The following is a 25,571-nucleotide window of genomic DNA, read 5'->3' as shown; positions in this document are numbered from 1 at the left end:
CGTGCACTCTGAGCTGAAAGAGTGCAGTTGCGCCGGCCTAACACTATGGAAACCCCAGACTTCTGTAAGAGCCCTGCATTGGCGTGCTCCAGGCTTCTGTTAGGACTGCTCATGCAGTGCCCATTATCAATCCCACCACCCTGCCCAGGCGGTGCATTTGGAATGCAGGGCCTGTCAGGGGAGATCTCTTCCCGTTGGCCCATTGCTTTCCATGTCCTTTTTGGGTGGCTGGGCCTATATTAAGGTAGGGGCCTGGAGCTGCAGCTCCAATAGCCCCTACGTTAATCCAGCCCTGGTTGACTTCCTAAAAAACTGCATCAAGCTTCCTTTGCATTCATAATGACTTGTATAATAGCAAAAAACTGTTCTAATGCAAACAAAAGCCCACATACAAAGGCCATTTCAGTTACAAGGAGAAAATTTTCAACAACTGAGGGCAAATCATGCAGTTACCCAAGGCAGAAAATTACTTTCCTTGATTTATTTAAAATATGGGTTTCTATAATCAACAACTCCACTTTTGCCCCAGTGTTTGTAGATCAATTTAATGGACTTCATCTATATGTGTTAAATGTTTGCGTAATAACGTCATCACGTTATGTACAATCGGATTTTCCGACAACTTTGTCCAACGGATTTGGTTGTCAGAATGTCCGACCGTGTGTACAAGGGCTTAGACAATCATGCAGGGAAAGGGGCCCAGCTGGACACATGCATATATAGACTCCTGTCACCTATGGCAACAATCTTGAACAGTTTCTAACAAAGGTTGTAATGAACTCTTTCACTTCCTCCTCAATCTCCTTAGATCTTCACTCAACTGAGCTCCCGGTCTATAACTTAGACCTGCTGATCCACTACCACTGGATCTCCTGAGCTCTTCCAATCTTCTCACTGAGTATTTTCCTCAAGCATCACCCCCCTGCCGGGTCCCTAGCTTGGCACTCAAAGATACTCTTCAAGTGTCACCCCACTGGCCTGCTTGGCCCCTGGCTTGGCACACAATATTGCTTTGCAAGCGTCACCTCCATTGGCTGGGTCCCTGGCTTGACATCTGCTGAAGTTTCCCAATTCTTCACCATCCCCGGTTGGTAAGAATATTGCTCTGGTACTTGCTTCAGCTACTCACAGTGGTCCCCATTAATAAGGTGGATGGTTATTTAGTGGCAACAGCTTCACCTCTACCTTCGACCATGATAGGTTCTCCGGTTGGCAGAACCGTTACTTCTGGTTGGACTGCAAGCCACAAACCCTACCCTACGCTGCTCTCTTGCTTCTGGATAGTCTCTCAGATAGCCTAGCAGTCAGATGTCCCTGGTATAGGCCTCAGGCTCTGGCCTAGCAGCCCGAGGAAGCACAACACATGTCCACCCAGACAGCCGTCCAGGTGGCACCAAACCCAGATCACCTGACTTTACCCAAATAAATAGGGTCTCCCAACAGGCCAAGGGACCCAAGAAAATCCCTGCCCATTGGCAGAGACAACCCATCTATTCCTAATCTGTCCTTGCAATGCCCTTGCCTTGCCTAATGTCAACAGATACCCGGCCATCTAGTGACAGAACAGAGAAGTGCAGCAACTCAAGAATTAGGGTGAAATCAATTGACCTCCTATCAATTGGCCAAGACAACTATCATTTGGCAGGTAAATTTGCTAGCATCCCTGCCTAGACATCAGGGTGCTACATCTAATTATGATTTTTTTTATGTAATTTTTATTTACTTAAAATTTTCTAATTTTGACCATAAAAACAAAAAGAAAATCACAGACTTTAGACCAAAATAGACAATAAATAAGTCTGAGTAGGTTAGAGTCAGTGAAAATATGAGATTAGCCAAAAGAGGGGCATTGAGACAAAAGAAGCATCAGAACCGTGTTACAACTGATGAAGACTAAAGCCCCATATAGACACCATCAGATTTTCTGCTGATTTATTTTCCTTCAAATTTACCAAAACCATAATATAATATAATAATATGAGGTCAAACCTTAGGAGTTTCAATTTGTATGCAATCAGGCAAGCCCTTGCACTACATGGTTTTGGTAAATCTGAAGACAAAAATCAGCAGAAAATCTGATAGCGTGTATGGGGCTTTACACACAATTTGAAGTTTTACATCCCCCTACATACAAAGGAGCCTATGGAGACTCAATACCTTAAACTTGGACATAGATCCAGATATAATCAGAAGGAGAGATGGGGTAAAGGGAAGTGAAGGGATAAGGGCAGGAAGAAAGAGGGGGGGACAGGTAAGAGAAAGTGTGTGGAACAGAGCAGCACTCTACTACATATTGTAACATAACATAACAGGTTTGACTAATTTTAAGGAAATATGAGGTCTCAGGCTCAGTCCGTTCAAAACAATTAGTGGCCCTTAAGGGTCAGAGGTCTCGGGGAGCCTGAGAACCTCACCGCTGTTTTATTAACATGATGTATCTAAGTAGCCCAGATAACGTAGAACTTATCATAGAGATCCTTATATGTCACCATCCATTGCTCTACAGCCATGATATTGTTCACTAGGCAGATCCAGTCCACTCAGGAATCTGAGGTTTCTTTCAGAAAACCAGAATTAGCCTCTTTCCTGCATTTAGAAGATGGTGCAGAACGGACTTAAGATAATGGCTCAGAGGGATGGTTGGGACATGAAGCAGGAGTTCCAGTGGGGAAACAGGCAATTCGATGTCTAGAATTTCTTTGACTTTGGATCTAATGTCCAGCCAGTAGGGTTGCAGCCTGGGGCACTCCCACCAAATGGTAGGAATGTACCCTGATGTCCACACTCCCTCCAGCATGCATCTAACACAGTTGGGTAGATCTGGGCCAACTTGGGGGGAACTCTATACCAACTGGTAAGTATCTTATAACCACTCAGTGGGTCTCAGTGAATATATGCTGCAGGTCCCTCTCCCACTCCCTTTTATAAGCAGGCTTCCCCCTAATCTCTAGTGAATGCAACATCCCATACAGTACAGAAATGGAATGAGGAATCACCAAGGTTGACATGCATAATTTCTCAAATGCGGACACTGAGGTGGGAGATTGAAAGGCTTGGGGCATGCTCTGAAAGAAATGCTGAATCTGCCTGTAACGCCAGTCATCCATAGGAAAACGGCTTTACTGTGCTCTCAGAGTAGCCAGAGGCAGTAATCCATTGTCTTGCACAAATCTGCCACATCGCATCTCCCGATCAGCTGCCCAGGTTCGGAAAAAGGAGACGTGTTCCCCCAGAGCGAACCAGGGGGAGCCCCCAAGGGGTGAAAGAGGAGTAAATTGGAAGGCAAGCCATCCTGGACTATTTAAAGCATCCGACCGTTTCAAGGAATGGATAGCTGTGGGAGAAGTGAGCTCAGACAACCCTCTGCCTTCCCAGAGAAGTCAGGGGGCATGGGACAGGTTGCGACCAGCCAAATTTTTGGCCTTTGGATCCTGTCGCTGAGACAAGATGGCCCCTGTTGCCTTTTACGAAGCTACAATTGCAAGCACTGATGGCAAGGCCGGATCAGGATGCTGTAAAACTGGAGCTGACATGAAGAGTGTCTTTTGTTTGTCAAAAGCTGACTGGGCTTTTGGGGACCACCAGAACTGTGTATGTGTCACGTACCTTCTAGTAGCGTGCCCGGATTGCGGAAAGAGGCCTCCCTTACGACTCCCACTACCGGTTTCCTGGCAATGTAACAGGGAACACAGGAGTAAGGAGGGGTACAGGTGCCTGGCAGGATCAACAGATGAGAAGGATGGTTAGGTGAAGTTCAGTGGAGCAGGTAATCACAGCGAATGGATCAGCAGGTAATTTGTAGCAGATAACACGGTTCAATGGAGCAGGTAACTTGCAGCAGATGAAAAGCAGTGCAGGGAAGTAGGCAACTTGTAACAGATGAACAGTGCAATATACACAGGCACTTGCAGCAGGTGAACAGTTCAATATGAGCAGGCTACTTGTAGCAGATGACACAGTTCAATATAAGCAGATACGTGCAGCAGGTGAACAGTTCAATACAAGCAGGTTACTTGCAGCAGATGACACAGTTCAGTATAAGCAGGTACTTGCAGCAGGTGAACAGTTCAATACACGCAGGTTACTTGCAGCAGATGACACAGTTCAATATAAGCAGGTACTTGCAGTAGGTGAACAGTTCAATACAAGAAGATTACTTGCAACAGATAACACAGTTCAATGTAAGTAGGTTCACCTTTAGCAGATGGATGGTCAAAGCAAGCCGGGTCAGATATCAGACTGGAAGCGAAGTACAAGGGAACAGGCAGAAGAATCATCACAACAAGCCGGGGTCGGGTGCAGGCAGATAGCAGATGGGTCACAGGCAGGCCGGGTCAAACAGGAACGAATGCTACGGATCAGGTCTCACAGGTATAACGCTGTAGAGCAGACAGCAGAGACCATTAGCAAGAGGCTAGTTTAAATAGGCCGTTTGGTGCCAACACGGACGCACGCACGTGACCGCGCACGCGACTGCGCACGTGCTCACGCACACGCACCCGCATACGAACGCATGCGCGTTCGTACGATCGTGCGCACCCGCGACGAAGCCTGCGATCGTAAACCAGAAGACCTGGAGGTCAGTCCCTTCATGCGATTTTCATGACATTGCCCCTTCCCAAGGGGCAGCCTCCGGATGCCCTTTCGGGCAAATTTTTCCAGATGGGCCCTTTTAAAGGATTCAATCAAGTTTTTTGCATGAATATTGTCCTCGGGCTCCCAGGAGTTCTCTTCGGGACCATATCCTTTCCATTTGATTAAGAACTGGTTCTGGTTACCTCTTCTTCTGAAATTTAGGATGGCTTCTATTTTGAATTCTTCACCATCAATCAAAATCGGATCAGGAGGAGTGGTATTTCGGTTAGGAAATGGATTGGGAGTGAAAGGTTTCAATAAGGACACATGGAATACCGGATGGACCTTTAGTGAGTCTGGAAGTTCTAGTTCGAAAGCAACTTCGTTAATCTTCCTTTTGACTGAAAAAGGTCCTAAAAATTTGGGACCTAGTTTCCTTGAAGGGCACGCCATCTTCAAGTTCACCGTGGATAGCCACACCAAGTCACCGGGTACCAGTACTAACTCTCCTCGTCTCTTCTTGTCAAAGGTTGTCTTGTTGTGCTCTTGAGTCCTAGTCATTGTTTCTTGCAGGAGTTTGTTGTTGGTTGAGAAAAAGTTCATCTTTTCCTGGACTGCTGGTACTGAGCATTCAGGAAGGGAGTTGGGTAGAAATGAAGGGTGGAAGCCATAATTGGCGAAAAAGGGTGTCTGTTTGGTGGCGGAATGGAGAGAATTATTATACGCGAACTCAGCTACTGGAAGCAGGGAGATCCAATCATCTTGTGCAAAAGAGGAAAAACAGCGTAAATATTGTTCGAGAGTTTGGTTCGTCCTCTCAGTCTGCCCATTGGACTAAGGGTGATAGGCGGATGAGAAAGACAGTTCAATATTCAAGGCCTTGCAGAGGGACTTCCAGAATCGAGAGGTGAACTGTACCCCTCGATCCGAAACTATATTGGCTGGTACCCCATGGAGCCTAATGATTTCCTTGATGAACACTTGTGCAGTTTCAGAGGCTGAGGGGGTACCCTTCATGGGAATAAAATGTGCCATCTTTGACAGACGATCAACCACCACAAAGATAGTGGTATGATCGTCTGCCGGAGGCAATTCAACAATGAAGTCTAGAGACAGCATTTTCCATGGCCTATCCGGAACAGACAACGGTTTAAGGAGGCCCCAGGCCTTAGTTTTACAGTTCTTACTTCTAATGCACGTAGTGCAGGTGTTCACGTATTTCTTGCAATCCTCCCATAACTGAGGCCACCAAAAAGTACGCTGTACCAAATCAATGGTTCTAGTGATACCAAAATGTCCGGCGAGTGCGTGGTCGTGACACAGCTCTAGGATAGATACCCGCAGAGTTTCGGGGATGTAGATCTTGTCCTTATACCACAGTAACCCACCTTTGGTTTGTAGTTCTGGCTCTGAAAAAGTTCTTAGTCCCATGGAGGCTTGTCTAAGCCGGGAGAGAAGATCTTCCTGAAGCAGAAGGAAATTCCCAGGAGCGAGAATGGTATCTGGAGGAGAAATTTCCTGGGACTTGTGGAACATCCGTGACAAGGCATCTGGTTTTATATTCTTAGACCCTGGGCGATAAGTCACATAAAAAGAGAACCGGGAGAAGAAGAGTGCCCATCTGGCTTGTCTTGGTTTTAGTCTTTTTGCAGATCTTAAGTACTCCAGGTTTTTGTGATCGGTAAATATTAAAATTGGATGAGAAGCTCCTTCTAACAAATAGCGCCATTCTTCTAATGCAGATTTAATCGCTAACAGCTCCCGGTCTCCAACATCGTAATTTTTCTCGGCTACTGATAGTTTACGCGAAAAGAAAGCCACAGGATGAAGCAGGGCCCTAGTTCCTTGTCTTTGGGATAATATAGCTCCTACGGTGATTTCGGATGCATCCACTTCTAAAACAAATGACAGGGAGGAATCTGGATGTCTTAAAATAGGAGCGGAGGTGAAAAGTCCCTTGAGAGTCTCGAATGCTTCTTGAGCTTCAGAGGTCCAATGAAAACGGGTTCCTTGTCTAGTTAGTTGGGTGATGGGTGCGACAATAGCCGAGAAACCCTTAATAAATTTGCGATAGAAATTGGCGAATCCAATAAAACGTTGGATTCCTTTCCTGTCTACAGGAGTTGGCCAGTCCAAAATCGCAGCGATCTTCTGGGGGTCCATTTTTATACCCTTACTAGAAATGATCAGCCCCAAGAATGGTATACTTTCCTGTTCAAACAAACACTTGTCTGCTTTTGCATATAGTCCATGTTGGCGGAGCCGACCCAACACGCTTTTGACGTGCTTGCGATGGGCTTCAAGGGAGGAAGAAAAAATTAAAATATCATCTAAGTAAAGGACTGCAAATAAGTCCAGAAAGTCCCGGAGCACATCATTGATAAAGTATTGGAAGGTGGCGGGGGCATTACACAAACCAAAGGGCATCACCAAATACTCAAAGTGTCCGAATCGCGTACGGAAAGCGGTCTTCCACTCATCTCCAGCCTTGATACGGATCAAGTTGTAAGCCCCGCGGAGATCGAGTTTAGTAAAAACAGTAGCAGTTCCCAATCTTTGGAATAACTCTGGAAATAGAGGGAGAGGGTACCGGTTCTTTATAGTGATGTTGTTTAATTCAAGGTAGTCCACGCAGGGTCGGAGAGTGTGATCCTTCTTCTCAACAAAGAAAATACCCGCACCTGCTGGGGACATAGACGGGCGAATGAACCCCTTCTTTAAATTTTCCTCAAGATATTCTTTGAGTTTCTCCTGCTCTACCTCGGTTAAGGGAAAAACCCTTCCAAACTGAATTTTGGCTCCAGGAAGTAACTCAATGGGGCAGTCATAACTTCGGTGGGGCGGGAGCACCTCTGCCTTTTGTTACTGAATACGTCTAGGAATTCATGGTAGACTTCGGGAATGGCCTGACGTAAATCGGTCTCTGAGTCAATGGATAATAAGGTTGCTGGTCTCAGGAAACCGGAGGAACCACAGAACTTCTGGCAATAAGGTGAAGAAAAAGTAATTTCTCCTGTAGCCCAATTTATGGTTGGATTGTGGGCCTGTAGCCAGGGCATCCCAAGTATTACAGGAAAAAGTGGAGAGGTGATAATGTCCATCCGGAGAAGTTCTCGATGCGAACCAGAGATAACAGTAGATAGAGGTGCAGTTTCGTGAGTTACAGGACCAGATTTAATAGCGGAGCCATCGGCCAAATGGATAGAGAGTCCACGGGTCTTAGGGAGGAGAGGAATCTGATGTTGGGCAGCAAAGGATGAATCCATAAAACAGCTGCATGCCCCGGAATCAATAATGGCGGGCGTCTGTAAAGTCTTTCCTGGGAACTGAAAGGAGACAGAAATGATAAGGCGAGATGAAAACTTTATTGAAGAGTCTGGGAGATCAGGAGGCATAGATAGACACTTACGGAGCTTAATAGGACAGTTCCTGACGCAATGTCCAGATTCCCCGCAATAGAGACATAGATTGTTATTCCGCCGATGTTGACGTTCTTCGGGGGTAAGAGATGGTCGCAAGACCCCAAGTTGCATAGGCTCAGGTGTATCAGACGTGGCCCCGGGTCGGGCGGCAGGTACTGGATGTAAATGGCTTGGGGCCTTTGGAAGCATCCAGGTTGGGCGAGAGAAACCTGTGGCCCTCTCGGCTCTCCTCTCTCTTAGACGACGATTGATCTGTATCGCCAAGTCAATTAGTGCGTTTAAGGTCTGTGGAACACCGACTCTAGCAAGCTCATCTTTCAAAGAATCAGAGAGTCCCATGCGGAACTGATGACGAAGGGCAGCATCATTCCAGTTCGTATCTGCGCCCCATCGCCTAAACTCGGCCACATAATCTTCCACCGCCCTACGTCCCTGCTGTAGGGTCCGCAAGGCGGTTTCTGCAGTCGCTGAAAGTTGGGGATCTTCGTATAATTGAGCCATTGCATCAAAAAAGGTAATAAGATTAGCCAACGCTGCGTCCTTCTGTTCTAACAGGCGGTGGGCCCAGGTCTGGGGGTCTCCAGAGAGTAAAGATACAACAAAACCCACCTTGGTAGCCTCCAGAGAAAAGGTCCGTGGTTGGAGGGCGAAATATAATTTGCAGGAGTTGCGGAAGGCCCTGAAGCCACTGCGATTCCCAGAAAATCGCTCGGGTGTTGGAACTTTAGGTTCTGGTGGTAACATCACAACTGTAGGTGCTGGTCCAGCTTCAGCTGAAGAAACTGATGGTTGAGGGGCCCCCAAGGATCCAGAGGGGTTGGAAAGAGCAATTACCCTTTCTTCCAGCCGGGTGTAGCCTTGCTGGAGGCCCTTAACTGCCTCAGAAAGTCCTGCCAGGTGTTGACAAAGTTCTTCCATGGCGGAGGCTCCCCGCTCGGGCTCAGACATTGGCTGTCTGCTACTGTCACGTACCTTCTAGTAGCGAGCCCGGATTGCGGAAAGAGGCCTCCCTTACGACTCCCACTACCGGTTTCCTGGCAATGTAACAGGGAACACAGGAGTAAGGAGGGGTACAGGTGCCTGGCAGGATCAACAGATGAGAAGGATGGTTAGGTGAAGTTCAGTGGAGCAGGTAATCACAGCGAATGGATCAGCAGCTAATTTGTAGCAGATAACACGGTTCAATGGAGCAGGTAACTTGCAGCAGATGAAAAGCAGTGCAGGGAAGTAGGCAACTTGTAACAGATGAACAGTGCAATATACACAGGCACTTGCAGCAGGTGAACAGTTCAATATGAGCAGGCTACTTGTAGCAGATGACACAGTTCAATATAAGCAGATACGTGCAGCAGGTGAACAGTTCAATACAAGCAGGTTACTTGCAGCAGATGACACAGTTCAGTATAAGCAGGTACTTGCAGCAGGTGAACAGTTCAATACACGCAGGTTACTTGCAGCAGATGACACAGTTCAATATAAGCAGGTACTTGCAGTAGGTGAACAGTTCAATACAAGTAGATTACTTGCAACAGATAACACAGTTCAATGTAAGTAGGTTCACCTTTAGCAGATGGATGGTCAAAGCAAGCCGGGTCAGATATCAGACTGGAAGCGAAGTACAAGGGAACAGACAGAAGAATCGTCACAACAAGCTGGGGTCGGGTGCAGGCAGATAGCAGATGGGTCACAGGCAGGCCGGGTCAAACAGGAACGAATGCTACGGATCAGGTCTCACAGGTATAACACTGTAGAGCAGACAGCAGAGACCATTAGCAAGAGGCTAGTTTAAATAGGCCGTTTGGCGCCAACACGGACGCACGCACGTGACCGCGCACGCGACTGCGCACGTGCTCACGCACACGCACCCGCATACGAACGCATGCGCGTTCGTACGATCGTGCGCACCCGCGACGAAGCCCGCGATCGTAAACCAGAAGACCTGGAGGTCAGTCCCTTCATGCGATTTTCATGACAGTATGTTGGTGAGTGAGTTGTATAGGAAGAGCAATAATGGCAGAAAATCCCTTTTTAAATCTACTGCCAAAATTGGCAAATCCTATAAATCTTTGGACACCTTTCTTGTCAGGAGCCAGCCACTCAGCCACTCAGAACTGAGTGGACTGTCTTTCAAATCCACATTGCGTAGAGGCCATGTTTTCTTAGGATAGTTAGAAAAGCTATTTTCCACTCACCTCCTTCTCTGATCTGCACCAAGTTATATGTGTCACTTACAGTGCCTTGCGAAAGTATTCAGCCCCCTTGAGCTTTTCAGCCTTTTGCCACATTTCAGGCTTCAAACATAAAGATATAAAAAAAAATTTTTTTGTGAAGAATCACCAACAAGTGGGACACAATTGTGAAGTGGAACGAAATCTATTGAATATTTTAAACTTTTTTAGCAAATAAAAAACTGAAAAGTGGTGCGTGCAAAATTATTCGGCCCCTTTACTTTCAGTGCAGCAAACTCACTCCAGAAGTTCAGCGAGGATCTCTGAATGATCCAATGTTGTCCTAAATGACTGATGGTGATAAATAGAATCCACCTGTGTGTAATCAAGTGTCTGTATAAATGCACCTGCTCTGTTATAGTCTCAGAGTTCTGTTGAAAGCGCAGAGAGCATCATGAAGACCAAGGAACACACCAGGCAGGTCCGTAATAAAGTCTAGAAAAGAATAAGGTATTGCATGCAGATAACAGCTGGAAAACCCTTTAGAGACTTTGAGGCAGTTAAGAGACAGGTAATAGAGTTAAAAGGCTAACGCCAATTTATAAAGGTATAATCATAAAAATGGACATACTCCATAAAACATGAATACAAAATGTACATAGATTACATAATGTTATATACAAACACATGTACACAAGGATGAGTAAAGGAGTACCCACAACTGTGGGAAATAACCCAAAATAGCAGCCTGAACATGGACTGGCTATGGGGATCCCATGTTTTTTCTGAATAAATCCTTCTTCTAATGGCTTTTATTTTGGGTACATGTAGTTACATGAACAGTACCGGTGCTACCACTAGGCAAACTAGGCAGCTGCCTAGGGCACGCTGCTGCCTAGGGCACCTGGCCACTGGTGTTCCTACTCTCTTCTCTCTGCAGCAAGCAACTAAGTCTCAGCAGGGAGCCGCCGCTCTGTTCGCACATAGTGTTAGAGGCGCGGCGGTGGCGGGGGACTATGTCTATGTCCCGACTCCCAAATGAATAGACGCAAGCAAATATTCATTGATGGGCACTGGTAGGCTGCATTGATGGGTGCTGGTGATGCTGCATTTGATGGGCGGTGGTGAGGCTGCATTTTATGGGCACTGGTGAGGCTGCATTTGATGGGCGATTCATTTAAAAGCTGGGGTATACATGGGTCTACATGGGCAGGGCAAAGGGGGTGGAGTCAGGGGGAGCGGCAAAATTAGGTGTCAAAAAAGCTTGTACCAGTCTGGTCTATGAAACAACCATAAAGGATTAGTGTATAGAGGATTCATAGTGAGTATAATGAATGTATATAACGTATATCACAAAAGTGAGTACACCCCTCACATTCTTGTAAATATTTTATTAAATCTTTTCAAGTGACAATACTGAGGAAATTACACTTTGCTACATTGTAAAGTAGTGAGTGTACATCTTGTATAACTGTGTAAATTTGCTGTACCCTCAAAATAACTCAACACACAACCATTAACATCTAAACCACTGGCAACACTGAAAATGTCCAAATTGGGCCCAGTGTCAATATTTTGAGTGGCCACCATTATTTTCCAGCACTGCCTTAACCCTCTTGGGCATGGAGTTCACCAGAGCTTCACAGGTTGTCACTAGAGTCCTCTTCCACTCCTCCATGACGACATCACAGAGCTGGTGGAAGTTAGAGACCTTGCACTGCCCCACCTTCCATTTGAGGATGCCCCACAGATGCTTAATAGGGTTTAGGTCTGGAGACATGCTTGGCCAGTCCATCACCTTTACCCTCAGCTTCTTTAGCAAGGCAGTGGTTGTCTTGGAGGTGTGTTTGAGGTTGTTACCCTGTTGGAATACTGCCCTGTGGCCCAGTCACCGAAGGGAAGGGGATCGTGCTCTGCTTCAGTATGTCACAGTACATGTTGGCATTCATGGTTCCCTCAAATAACTGTAGTTCCCCAGTTCCGGCTGCACTAATGTAGCCCCAGACCATGACACTCCCACCACCATGCTTGACTGTAGGCAAAACACACTTGTCTTTGTACTCCTCAACTGGTTGCAGCCATACACGCTTGACACCAGCTGAACCAAATAAGTTTATCTTGGTCTCATCAGACCACAGTAATCCAGGTCCTTAGTCTGCTTGTATTCAGAAAACTGTTTGCAGGCTTTCTTGTGCATCATCTTTAGAAGAGGCTTCCTTCTGGGATGACAGCCATGCAGACCAATTTGATGGTTGTGGCGTATGGTCTGAGCACTGACAGACTGACCCCCTTCAACCTCTGCAGCAATGCTAGCAGCACTCATACGTCTATTTCCCAAAGACAACCTCTGGATATGCACATGCACTCAACTTCTTTGGTCGACCATGGCGAGGCCTGTTCTGAGTGGAACATGCCCTGTTAACCACTTGCTTACTGGGCACTTAAACCCCCCTCAGTCCCAGACCAATTTTCAGCTTTCAGCGCTGATGCACTTTGAGTGACAATTACGCGGTCATACAACACTGTACCCAAATGAAATTTTTATCATTTTTTTCCCACAAATAGAGCTTTCTTTTGGTGGTATTTAGTTACAGCTCGGAGTTTTATTTTTTGCTAAACAAACAAAAAAAGATGCAAAAAAAAAAAAAAAAAAAATCATGTTTTAATAGTTTGTTATAACATTTTGCAAACGGGTCATTTTTCTCCTTCATTGAAGTGCGCTGATTAGGCGGCACTGATAGGCTGCATTGGTGGGCACTGATGGGCTGCATTGGTGGGCACTGATGGGCTGCATTGGTGGGCACTGATAGGCTGCACTGGTGGGCACTGATAGGCATAGTTAAGGCGGCACTAATAGGCACAGATAAGGCGGCACCGATGGGCACAGATAAGGCGGCACTGATGGGCAAAGATGGGCACAGATAAGATGGCACGGATGGGTGGCACGGATAAGTGGCACGGATGGGTGGCACGGATGGGCACTGATAGGTACCACAGATAGATGGGACTGATGGGCACTGATAGGTGGCACTGATAGGTGGCTCTGATAGGTGGCACTGCTGGGCACTGATGGGCGGCACTGCTGGGCACTGATGGGCGGCACTGCTGGGCACTGATGGGCGGCACTGGGGTGCAGCACCTTTGAGGCAGATTTTGGGTGGCACTGTGGGTGGCACTGCTGGGTGGCACTGTGGGTGGCACTGTGGGCACTGCTGGGTGGCACTGTGGGCACTGCTGGGTGGCACTGTGGGCACTATGGGCACTGCTGGGTGGCACTGACAGGGGGGCACTTACTTTATTTCAGGGTGGCACTGCGGGTGGCAGGTGGGCACTGGCAGGGGGCAGGTGTCCGCTTAAATTGCTGGCCGTGATCGGGACTGATGTCCCGAACACGGCCGCCGGCGATCGGCTTTTTTTTTTTCTCCTCGCGCTGTCAGCGCGAGGAGGAATACTAGCCGATTACCGGCTCCGTTTTATCACATGATCAGCTGTCATTGGCTGACAGCTGATCACGTGATAAGGGGTCGGGATCGACCCCTTACACGGATCGGTGATCAGGCGAGTCTCACGGACTCGCCGATCACAGAGCGCGCCGCGCGCGCCCCTCAGGGGGCGCGCAGGCCGCTCGTATCCGGGACGACGTCAATAGACGTAGTCCCGGAAATGTGGGTCCGCGCTGTTGCCGTCATTTTGCAATAGCGCGGTACCCAAGTGGTTAAACCACTGTATGGTCTTGGCCACCGTGCTGCAGCTCAGTTTCATGGTCTTGGCAATCTTCCTATAGCCTAGGCCATGTTTATGTACAGCAACAATTCTTTTTTCAGATCCTCAGTGAGGTCTTTGCCATGAGGTGCCATGTTGAACTTCCAGTGACCAGTATGAGAAAGTGAGAGCGATAACACCAAATTTAACACACCTGCTCCCCATTCACACCTGAGACCTTGTAACACTAATGAATCACATGAAAAACCAGGGAGGGAAAATGGCTAATTGGGCCCAATTTGGACATTTTCACTTAGGGGTGTACTCACTTTTGTTGCCAGTGGTTTAGACATTAGTGTGTTGAATTATTTTTAGGGGGACAACACATTTACAACTGTAATATAAGCTACACTCACTACTTTACATCATAGCAAAGTGTCATTTCTTCAGAGTTTTCCGCGCTGTCACATGAAAAGATATAATAAAATATTTACAAAAATGTGAGGGGTGTACCCACTTTTGTGATATACTGTACATATAGAATGGAATGCATAATGTTGCAATCAAAATATATATAGAGGTTAGAAACACTAACATATGCCATGTGATATATAGTAGAGATAGCTTCAGATGGAGCTGGGGCAACACACAATCCGACCACAGGGGGGAAAGAGAGAACAGCACCTCCACATCAAATGTGTGCCACCACAAGGACCCACCCAAGGAAGGGGACCCAGCCAGGCTGTCTATGGCAGTCACAGAAAACAGGAGGGAGGTATGGATTGTCTTTAAGCAGAATACCAAAAAAGTATACTTTGTATCAATATGCTTGTATGGACTGAGCAGTATTGGGAAAGAGGCCAGTTAGTCGGTAAACATATATATATGTGCCAATAGAGGTAAATGGAGTAAATAGAATGGTGTAATGATACTGAGTAGATAAGGACTCACATCTTCCCAGTGAAGACCCAGCGCCAAATGGAAGAGGATGCCAAACGGCGCTGGGCTGGATATATGGGGTAGTTGATAACCTCAATCATGTAAAGGTGTGCAGCCTTCCTCCTGTTTCAGTTAGGCTGGGAACCCCTGCGAAGTGCCCGGCCAGTGGTCCAGGCGGGGGCCGGCACGGGCTTGGGTGGGAGGGGCTTGGTGGGCCCTCCCTTCCCGGTGGGGCCTCCCTGCCTGGGGGGTCATCCCTCCCCGGTGGGTCCTCCCTCCCCGGCGCAATATATTCCGAAACGTGACAGCTTACAACATGGGATCCCCATAGCCAGTCCATGTTCAGGCTGCTATTTTGGGTTATATCCCGCAGTTGTGGGTACTCCTATACTTATCATTGTGTACATGTGTTTGTATATAACATTATGTAATTTTTGTATTAATGTTTTATGGACTTTGTCAGTTTTTACGATAATACATTAACAAATTGGTGTTAGCCTTTTAACTCTATCACCTGTCTCTTAACTGCCTTAAAGTTCCAGAGGGGTTCTCCCACCACTATCTGCATGCAATACCTTATTCTTCTATAATTGGGATGTTGGCAGGTTTATCTTGATTTCACTTGACTCTGTCCTTTTGTATTCTTCCCGGTAGTTTACACAAGGCTAAGGGGTATGGTCTTTTTTACAGCAAAGAATATTTTGGCCCCTGCAGGTGAGGAAGAGGGATGAATGAATCCCTTCTGTAGGTTTTCATGTATTGGCGAAGGGCTTCCAGGTCTGGCTCAGATAGGGTGTCATGGATCTGCCACCTAGGGGTTAAAATAGTGCAGACTAATTTCAGTGATTGGTAACAGGCTGCCTTATTTAAACACCTCAGCAGCACTGTGTCTTTGCTGTCTGGTCTGCAGCTCATACCTGTTCCAGTGACTTCCTGTTCCTGTGATCCGATCTGTTTCCTGTGTTTGACCCGGCTTGTTTGACTATGATTGATCTCTGCTATCCTGACCCTGGCCTGCCTTGTAACCACGCTCTGCTCTACACTGCAGGATAACCTGTTTCCGAACTTTGCCTATATCCTGACCATTCTCTGCCCGTCGTCTATATCTACATCTGATCACCTGTTACCAAACCCAGCTTGTCTGACTACGTATTCAGTGTCTCCCCAGCTTACCAGCTTGCTTCCTGTTTCCTGTTGCACCAGCTGAACTGACAAGACCAAAGACGAACCAGGCACCCATACACCGCCAGGCTCTTGCGGCCACTGTTGCAACATCGGTGGCCCTTGAGCCGGGGTTGTACGAGACAGCCTTCCCACTGCACGTCAGGCTCATCCGGCAGGTACGTAACATAGCGGATGCAGCCAAATGGGATTTCCACACCAGAAAGCAACTCGATGCAACAATCATAGGGACAATCATAGGAAATGTGCCTGTCCCCTTCTTGTTGAGGACATCTAGGAAATTTGAGAACAAGCAGACACAAATCGGAGCTAGATTGGTCTTTAATGCATAAGACAAGATTGGTTGTTCCTGGACTGAAACATTGCTGCCGGCAGTAATCTAAGTAAAAGATCACACTTTCTTGAGTCCAGTCCACCTTCTCAATCATTCTTGGAATACCATGGCTTCAAACACAGTCCACCTGTGTTTGAAGCCATGGTATTCCAAGAATGATTGAGACATTGGTGAACTCAGGACATCGAAGCATAAAAAGTCTTGGTGTTCTGAGTTAGTTGTGGTTAATGTAGGGGTGGTCTTATGGGTAATGGGCCCAAACTTAGGATGTGTCCAGTCTCTGGTGAGTGTAATATCGATAAAACAACTGTATGCCCCAACAACTGTATGAGTCAACATTAGCCTCTCGCTGGCATAACTTTTCCTCTGGTGACAGAGTGGGCTGCAGAAGACCGATCTACATTGGCTTCAGAAGTAGATGCTGGCTGAGCTGATAGATTGACACACATACAGGGCAGGACTTAGGGTGGTGGGGGCCCTGGGCTTGAGTCACTTTCGGGCCCTACCGTCTACAACACGCGCCGGCGTATAACATGCACCGCAAGTTTAGGAGGGAATTTTAAGGAAAAAAACTTTTAGAAGGGAAGTTTAAGGGAAAAAAAACTTACTGTCACGATCGACCTACTGTTCCAATCGTACATAGGAAACTCACCCGCAGGTTCCCCTTGCGAGAAGCTCATCGGTGTCCTCAGACGCAGGTTGGCGCGAACGAATGCACGCATGTGCGTGTAGATCCTAACAAGCGCACGCGGGTGCGCGTTGACACGAGCGAGCGCACACGGGTGCGCGACCAAGCGAACGGGCGTACGCGGGGACGCGGGATCACGAACGGGAGCACGGTTACCCGCGGGGGCACGCAAACTCGCCGTGCGACCGTTCTTGGCGCCCAACAGGTTATTTAAAGAATCGGCTCCTGTTCTCCCATGCTGTCCTGTCTACAGCGTTCCCGTGACTTCTGCTATTTGCTCCTGCTTGTTCCTGATACTGAACCCAGCCTGTTTTTGACCTTGTTTGATTGCTGCCTGCCTCCGACCCTCTGCCTGCCTGACCACGCTCCTGCCTTCTGCTGTGTACCTCTGCTGCCCGCTAGTTACCGACCCGGCTCATTCCTGACCACGCCTGCTGTACCCACCTGAACGCCAGTACCAGCTGCTCCTGCTGTTCCTGCCTGTCTGCCAGTACCGGCTGCTCCTGTCGTGCCCGCTGTCTACTACCTCCGTTCCAGTCTGACCTCCAGCTGTGGTGGATCTCCGTTGCTACTACCCGGCCTGGCACTTGTGCCCTCCGAACTCTTGAATCCCTGTCTCCACCTCCAGGGGCTCTCGAGCCGGAGGCTTACGAGGCGCCGCTCCCTGCATTCTGGGCTCTCCTACCAGGTAACGTGACACTTACATTTAAATGCCCATCAATGCAGCCTTATCAGTGTCCATCTGCAGCCTTGCCCATCCATCTACAGCCTTGTCCAGTGTCCTTGCAGCTTTGTCAGTGTCATTTGCAGCCTTGTCAGTGTAGCCTTGTCATTTGCAGCCTTGCCCCGGTGTCATTTGCAGCCTTGTCATTGCAGTCTTGAAGTTTAAAAATGGTGCCGCCGAGATACAGAGTCCTGTGTATCTTGGCGGCTCTCAGGGGCTCTCGCCAGCTCTTGGGTTCTCTTGATGGCTCTTGGGTCCTCTCGGTGGCTCTTGGGTCCTCTCGCAGTCCCGAGAGGAGCCGAGAGTAGCCGAGAGTACTTGGCTCGGCTCACAGTCACGCCCAGTCCCTGTGTTATGTCCATCATAGGGTGGGACTTTGAGCAGAGCCGAGCCGAGTACACTTGGCTATGTATCGCTGCGGGGCCCCCTATTGAGCGGGGCCCATGGGCTTGAGCCCAGTCAATCCCAATGGTAAGTCCTGCCCTGCACACATAGCAGGGGGAATCTTGGGTAGTATCCAATCTGGCCTCAAAGTGTTATTTGTTTCTAAATGCTGTTTCTGCAGCCAGTGGTCTAACTGAATAGCAAGCTGTATTAAATCCTCTAGGGGATCGGGTGCCTTCACTTGGGCAAGTTTATCCTTGAGTGCTTCTTGTAGGCTTTGACAGAATAGGTAATTTAGAGTGGCTTTATTTCAACTGGTATCTACTGCCCATCTACAGAATTCACTGACATTGTCCTCCACTGGATGTCGGCCCTGTTGGAGGGCATGCAAAGCAGTTTCAGCAGTAGCTGTGCACTGGAGAACATATAGTTGGATGTAAAAAATGATAAAACTGTGTTGAGAACTGGAATTTACTGCTCTATGAGGTGATGCGACCAAGTCTGAGCCTGGGTTCACACATATGGGAACACAGACATTGCATGTGATTCACACCTGCATTGCTGTGCCAATCACATGCAATGTCTGTGCGATGTGAGTTCAGCCATACAGTTTGTATGGTTGAACTCGCATTGGATTTGCAGGGACTTTTTTCCCTGCACTGGAATCAGATCACATGGATGTGAACACCCATACAATCCAATTCCTGTCTGAATCCACAGTTCGCACTGTGATCTGTGAATCAATCTGGGGGTGTCATTAACTTTTTATGGAAACCCGCATCAGTTCGCAGTGGGCAGTGTGAACTGCCTGTGGGGGAGATCCAATGCAGGAACCAGCGCACTGGAATTGCACTGGTTCCCATATTGCAAGAGTGTGAACCCAGGCTGAGGCTCATTAGTTAACAGGGAGATAATAAAGCCCACTTTTACTGACTCAAGCAAAAAAATTTGGGGCTGCAGGGCAAAGTATACATGACATGTGTTTTTAAATTACCTGAATTTTCTTTGATCACCCAAAAAACATTCATGCCACCACTAGTGGTGGCATGACTATGGCAGAGGCAGTTGGCTGACAATGCCCTGCAGTGGAGGTATGTGCAGGTGAAGGCTCTGGCTGACTTGGAGCTTCAGTGGCTGAGGTGGCATACAGGTTCTGGATACGACCTTTGAGCTGGAAGTAGCCATCCTGGTGATTCTTTACGGCTTGTGTAAGGGCTGTTATTTGTTGGCATAATGTCTCTAGTTGGGGTGCACCTCCCTTAGCCTCAGACATGGCTGGATGTTACTGTCACATACCTTGGTGGAGGCTGAAGTGGTGGGAGGTCTCCCCTTGTGGCTCTGGTCCCACCACACCTAAAGTTGGCAACAGGATTGTAAGGCTCAGGGTAGCACTTGTACCAGGAACCTGATCAGTAGGTGATGATTGATAGAGATGGTCTGCATGATCAGCAGTGGTAAATAGTCTGTGCACTTATGGCATGGGAATGCCAGATAGGACCAGAAAGGCAGGTCTGGCAGATGGAACAGCCCAGCTCTGGAGGAGAAAGCCCCAAGACATAGTCTGCAAGCTGGAGCCAAGGTCATGCACGGTTGGTCAAAAATGAAGTGCCTACGTGGCTGAGAGTTAGGCCAGGGTAATACACGAGTAAACAGTAGCAGCAGAAGTGGAGTCTGGAGACAAGCCAGGTCAAACACAGGAGATCAAGCAAGGTCAAGCAGCATGCTGGGGTCACAATCAGGAGGACGTCAGAGGATATTCAGGAATAAGCCAAGTCAGTAATGGGTCAGGCAGCAGGTTAACCAGAAAGCACAAGAACAAGGATTACAGGGAGCTGAACAACATCCAGCAAATTTAAGGGCCTCCTTCAAATAGGCTGCTTGGTGCCATTGCCCAGGCTGGATGTGAAAGGGCATGCACCATTTTTGTTACGAAGAATCCCCCCTTACAGATAGCCAAAAAAGATCATTATTGTCAGTGGTTACATATCTGAGAGGCAGAAATGAGGGGACCCCTAGCAACTTGTGAACGAATTCTATTCGAGAAAGGTTGATTAAAAAGCTGGTCATCGCTGGACAGCCTTGTCCTTCCATTGCACCACAGGCAAAGGAGGTGGAATGGTGTCCAACCCTAAGAAAAGACTGCCCCATTGTTGGGTGTAGGTGTTACTTATGTAGAGTTGGAGGTAGAGGAAAACCTTGTTATAGTTTTACTATGCTCTGAGCTGAACCACACCAGGCAAATGTAGAACATTACAGTATGTGCAGAAATGTCACTGTCACAGCTCATAATGAGATTCACTCATTTTTGTTGTTACCTGCAAAACTCTATAAAGTTTTTCCTCCCGTGTTCTCCTAGCAGGATGCGCCTACAATTCAGCAGCTGCACACTCCACACTTGACCTACATTTCACTGGGTCAGCAGCGACCCGAGTTATGACTGCACTGAACTCCTTAATTAGGGACTCTCATGAAACATTAACAAGCCAATGCTCCATAGGACCTCAGCTGGTGTGTGGGGACCCTGCTCTCCTCAGCATGCACAAATGTTTGGATTAAGAAGCTGTTAGTCAGGCTTCTCTGAAACAGCAAAAAAAAAAAGTAATTCTCTGCTAGAGGCATGATAAGACACTTGCCACACAGTTTCGAAAATCCTATCTGACAATAATAGGCTGCAAAATAATGCAGACTAAACAAAATCCATCACCCGAACTAACACATCTTTACTTCTACAGCACAATAAGCCCTCATTGCCATCTACATGTAGCAGCTATTACCGACTTGTCTGTCATTTAGGGTTAACAGAAGGCCACTAACCATTGGTTTGGGTTTATTATATAACACTTCCAAAATATAAATTTTTACAAAATAAAGGTGTTTTGTAGGCTAAATCAGCACCCAGACTCTCAATTCAGTAGAAAGTTATGCCATCACCAAGACACTTTGGGCCTCCGGTATAAAGAACTGAGGAATCCAGGCAAAGGCTCAACTGCTTGGGCTTGTCACCTGTTCCATCCATCCTGCTGTTACATCTGCCAGTAGATGCAGAGCTTCAATTCACCTCTATGATGAACAGAGGTTGTTCTGTGCACACAGTGCAAACTTGTGCTGTAATGTACTTAGGCTTCCAGAAACGGAATAACTAAATGTATGTATGCATGTGCTGTATATTAAATACATTTTGAATCTTTAAAAACCTATGCAATAAAGGTGTAAGTATCTTTTACATATCAATGGACACGAACTGAGAAAAAGAATTACCATAGGTAGCACTTTTATAACTTGACGACCTTGCACATGAAACCTTAACTTGACCGCAGTCCTTACAATCTTATTGTACAAGCTCTTTACAATCTCCCTTTGCTAATAAAAACCATGTAGTTTAACAGCCTGCCTGAACAATCCATTGCATTTATACTGAATGATGAAGGCACACTGCATAGTCGTTGGTAAATCTAAAGATTCTACAAAAAAGATTGTTATGTGTAGGTGATCAGCTTTAAAGAACCCTATCCGATACGGATTGGTAGGACCTTATCTGATGAGACCTGGGAGGACTCCATCTGACTGGGAGAAGCCTGTCTGATAAAGACTGGGAGGACCTGAGGAAAAAGGACCTGATGACCAAAAGAGCCATCATCAGTATTCACTGATAGCTTGCACCATTGAAAGTCACTATTCCCTAACAAACCCCCAAAACACTTCAAACATCATAATGCAGACGGTGCATTATGGTGCATATTCATACAATTGCTTTTTTTTGCAAAAAATTGTATAATGAAAGCCTTTTTTTTATTCCTGGATAAGCTGGTAGACCTCTGTATTCTTGGCAACTAACATATTTAATGCGTCTCTTTAAAAATGCTTAATTTACAGAACAGTACCTGCAAAAAATCCAGTAAGCTCCTAGTATCCTGTAGAAAGCTGATAACACTGCCTCTGCTGAGATCTCACCTGCTGGACTTCAGAACAGCCTCCTCCCCCCCTTGTATTGAGGTGAGGAGATGGTGAGGTGTTCTAAGTGCTCGTGATGTCATTAACATGTGAGCAGGGCCCGGGAAAGGGTGTGGGGGGCAGGAGGGAAGACTGCCCTGGGTACTGTGGTATCAAGAGGTAACAATGAGATTAGGGTGAGATAAGGGGGTTTGGGGGTGGCAGGAGGTAAGTATTGTTCTAGGAGGGGAATTCTGGAGTGAGTGCTAAGAGTGGTGATTTAGGTTGATTTGTGTTGGGTGGGGGATAAGGGGAACAAGATTTGTACTAGGAGGAATGATTTAGGGGAAATTTGTGCTGGGAGAGGGGTATTTGAAGTTGTGTGGGGGGGGGGGGAGATGTATACTAGGAGAGGAAATTTTAGGGGTAGAGGATTTTTGCTGGAAGGGGTGAATATTTTTGGGGGTCGAACATTTGAGCTGGGGGGATTTGGGGATGGGGGACAATGATTTATGCTGAAAGGGCTGATTTCAGCAGGGGGGTGGTCGATTTGTACTGGGAGGAAAACAGATTTATGCTTAGGGATTAAGCATGCAGATTAGTGCTTAGTGTTTTTGTGGGGGGTGGGGGGGGTTTGTTGACACATAATGCTCATACATCTTGGGAGGGGGGAGTGCACAGTTTGGCATTAGATGACCTTGTCCCTGCACTGCATGTAGGCACCGTGTTGTTAATTTAAAGTGGTTCTAAAGCCTCAAGGATTTTTTACCTTCTGCACATAGGATCCCCCCAGCCCCCTTATATATACCTGAGCCTGATTTCGATCCAGCGCTGTGCACAAGAGCAGCGGCTCTCTCTACTCTCTCTCTCCTCACAGGGCAGATTGATAACAGTGGGTCCACTGACTCATGTTGCCATCAATCAAATCCTATGACGAGGGGGCAGAGTATCTATGGATGCAGCCAGCGGGGCTTGAGCCTGCAAGTGGCTTGCTAGGGGGTTACTTTGAAGTGGGGAGGAGCCAGTGGCAGATCAATAGCTTTTTCTACGTACTTGCAGTGGAAGGCATGGGAAATATGCATGCATTGCAGTGATGTAGTGAAAATGTTTTCATTGCTGCAAGATTTACAAAACAGTTCAATACCAGTTCAATACAGGTTAAATGACCTCTGTATTCTTGGCGGATTCTAGCTAGGGAAGTGTGTCAGACGTCATACTGGACACCACAGAAGAAACAAAGTTGTCTTGATTACTTTAGGATTAACAAAAATTGACTCCCACAAAAAACACTAGTAGCCCTTTTTGGATATTGTACTAAACCTGTAGGTAAAGCAGAATTCCACTCAAAAGAGGAAGCTTTGCTTGTCCCCCTTACCCCTTTTACTGCCACATTTTGCACCTTTTGGGGGGAAGCGGGTACCTGGTTTTGACAGGTACCCGATCCCACTTCCGGGTAAGATCACCAATCTACTACATTTGTGATCCCTCCTCCTACACCCCACTGCCTTCTGGGACACACACAGGTCCCAGAAGATAGCAGGATCATTCAGAAAGCACAGCGCAAACTGCGCATGCGCAGTAGGAACCAGACTGTGAACCTGCAAGGCTTCTCCTCCCTTTTCCCTTACTACAGATGCCGGCGATTACACCTTGGGGTGCCAAAATCACAGGGTCTGTGGACAGGTACATTTTCTTATATTAAAACTTTTAATTTTTTCTGAAGGAGCCTGGAGCTCCTCTTAAATAAAAAAAAACAGAACCTTCCCTAAATGGAAGAATGGGATTTTTAATTATGTTGCCTCCCTCCCAGGACAGAGTCTCTGTGAACAGAGGGGATTCTCTTCCTGGGAAATTAATCAGTAATCGAATCGAAGTAACTGGGAGCAGAAGAACTACTGTGCCCAGCATACAATATCTCACAAAAGTGAGTACACCCCTCACATTTTTGTAAATATTTTATTATATATTTTGATGTGACAACACTGAAGAAATTACACTTTTCTACATGTAATGTAGTGAGTGTACAGCTTGTATAACAGTGTAAATTTGCTGTCCCCTGGCAACAAAAGTCAGTACACCCCAATTGAAAATCTCTCTCTCTCTCTCTCCTTCTTCTGGAGTTTTTAACCCAACAGCCCAGAGACAGGAAGTGCATACATAATATATAAGCAGTCCAGACATTTACAAATACAGTGTAAAATACAAGTAATTATTGTGACTTCCCTGAAAAAAATAAAAACTAAAGGAAAAGCAGCTACACGGAATGTGACAAAAATTCAAACAGTGATAGTGGTAAGTATGTAGCGCTAAACAATCCAAACTGTGATGAAGAAAAAAAAATAAAAATCACTGACTAGCAAATGAAATTAGTCAAACATACTACTCATGAAAAACGTCCACATACAAAACAGTGATGAATGAAATAAAAATATCCGTTAACACCAAGTGGATTACAGACGGGATGTCACACAGACATAAGGACCATCGGACTGTAAGCGTCTTGAAAATAGATGATAAGGTTTATACACGCTTACCAGAAATGTTGGACCCGACTGTCGTATGACAATGAGTCAACCAGGCATGAACACTCCCATGAGACAGGCAGGCAGTGACTGTACATCGAATATCCGGAAGCTTTGGGGTACGCCCCACTCCTTCTTCATACGGTGTCATCCATAGGTAAGATGGATGCTGCAACTGGTCCCGGTCGTGAAAATGGTTCCAACCGCCAGAGACACCACAACAGGAAATCCAAAAATGGCAAATGGAGGGTGATGCAAACACACCCTTATAGGGGAAATGGAACCGAATGATGTAACCCAAGAGCACTTTCATCAATAGAGTTTAAAAAAGAAAAAGAAAAATGGGGGCTCCGATGTTGCAGGTCAAAAAGGTTTTAATTGATAAAAACCAGCATACAAAAGGGTATATAAAAAGTGATCACATACAACTAAAATCAATATGGGGAATAGAATACCAAGAAGAATACACTACAATACCAAGCCCGTCCTGATGTGAAATGCCATTTAGAGTCTCTTGATCGGATGATCTTATGCTGCATACTGTATATCATGCTGTTTCATATCTACTATAACTTGTGATCTGTTCTTTTGGTAAGAGGCTGGATGTACTGAGGTGGTGGGCGCACTGATCACAGTATGAAGTTGAACATTATAAAATGATGGACACTAGTCTGTGAGCACTGTGGATCGGATCTGTTCACTTCACTAAATAACCATTTGCGGGCTATACTCAATTGCTTTATTTATCACTAGACTTCACTATTACCGGTATATAATTTAATTCAATTCATTTGTATTTATACATTTTTATTTATTGATGGAAGAAATAATGAATGTTATAATTATTCTTTATACACACAGCACAACTAATTTGGGATGCATTTAATTAGCTGTTTGGTATTTTTGTGTTATAGAGTGTAGCTGTGGTGATCACTTATTGTTTTTTTTTTAACCAGAGTAGAGTTTATTGAGCATACATAAAAAAAAAGGACTACAGAGCA

This window comes from Lithobates pipiens, unplaced genomic scaffold (assembly GCF_037356315.1).
Source record: "Lithobates pipiens isolate NorthernLeopardFrog02 unplaced genomic scaffold, aLitPip1_a1.2 Scaffold_28, whole genome shotgun sequence".
Classification (NCBI taxonomy): Eukaryota; Metazoa; Chordata; class Amphibia; order Anura; family Ranidae; genus Lithobates; species Lithobates pipiens.
Note: the sequence above shows the minus strand (reverse complement) of the source record.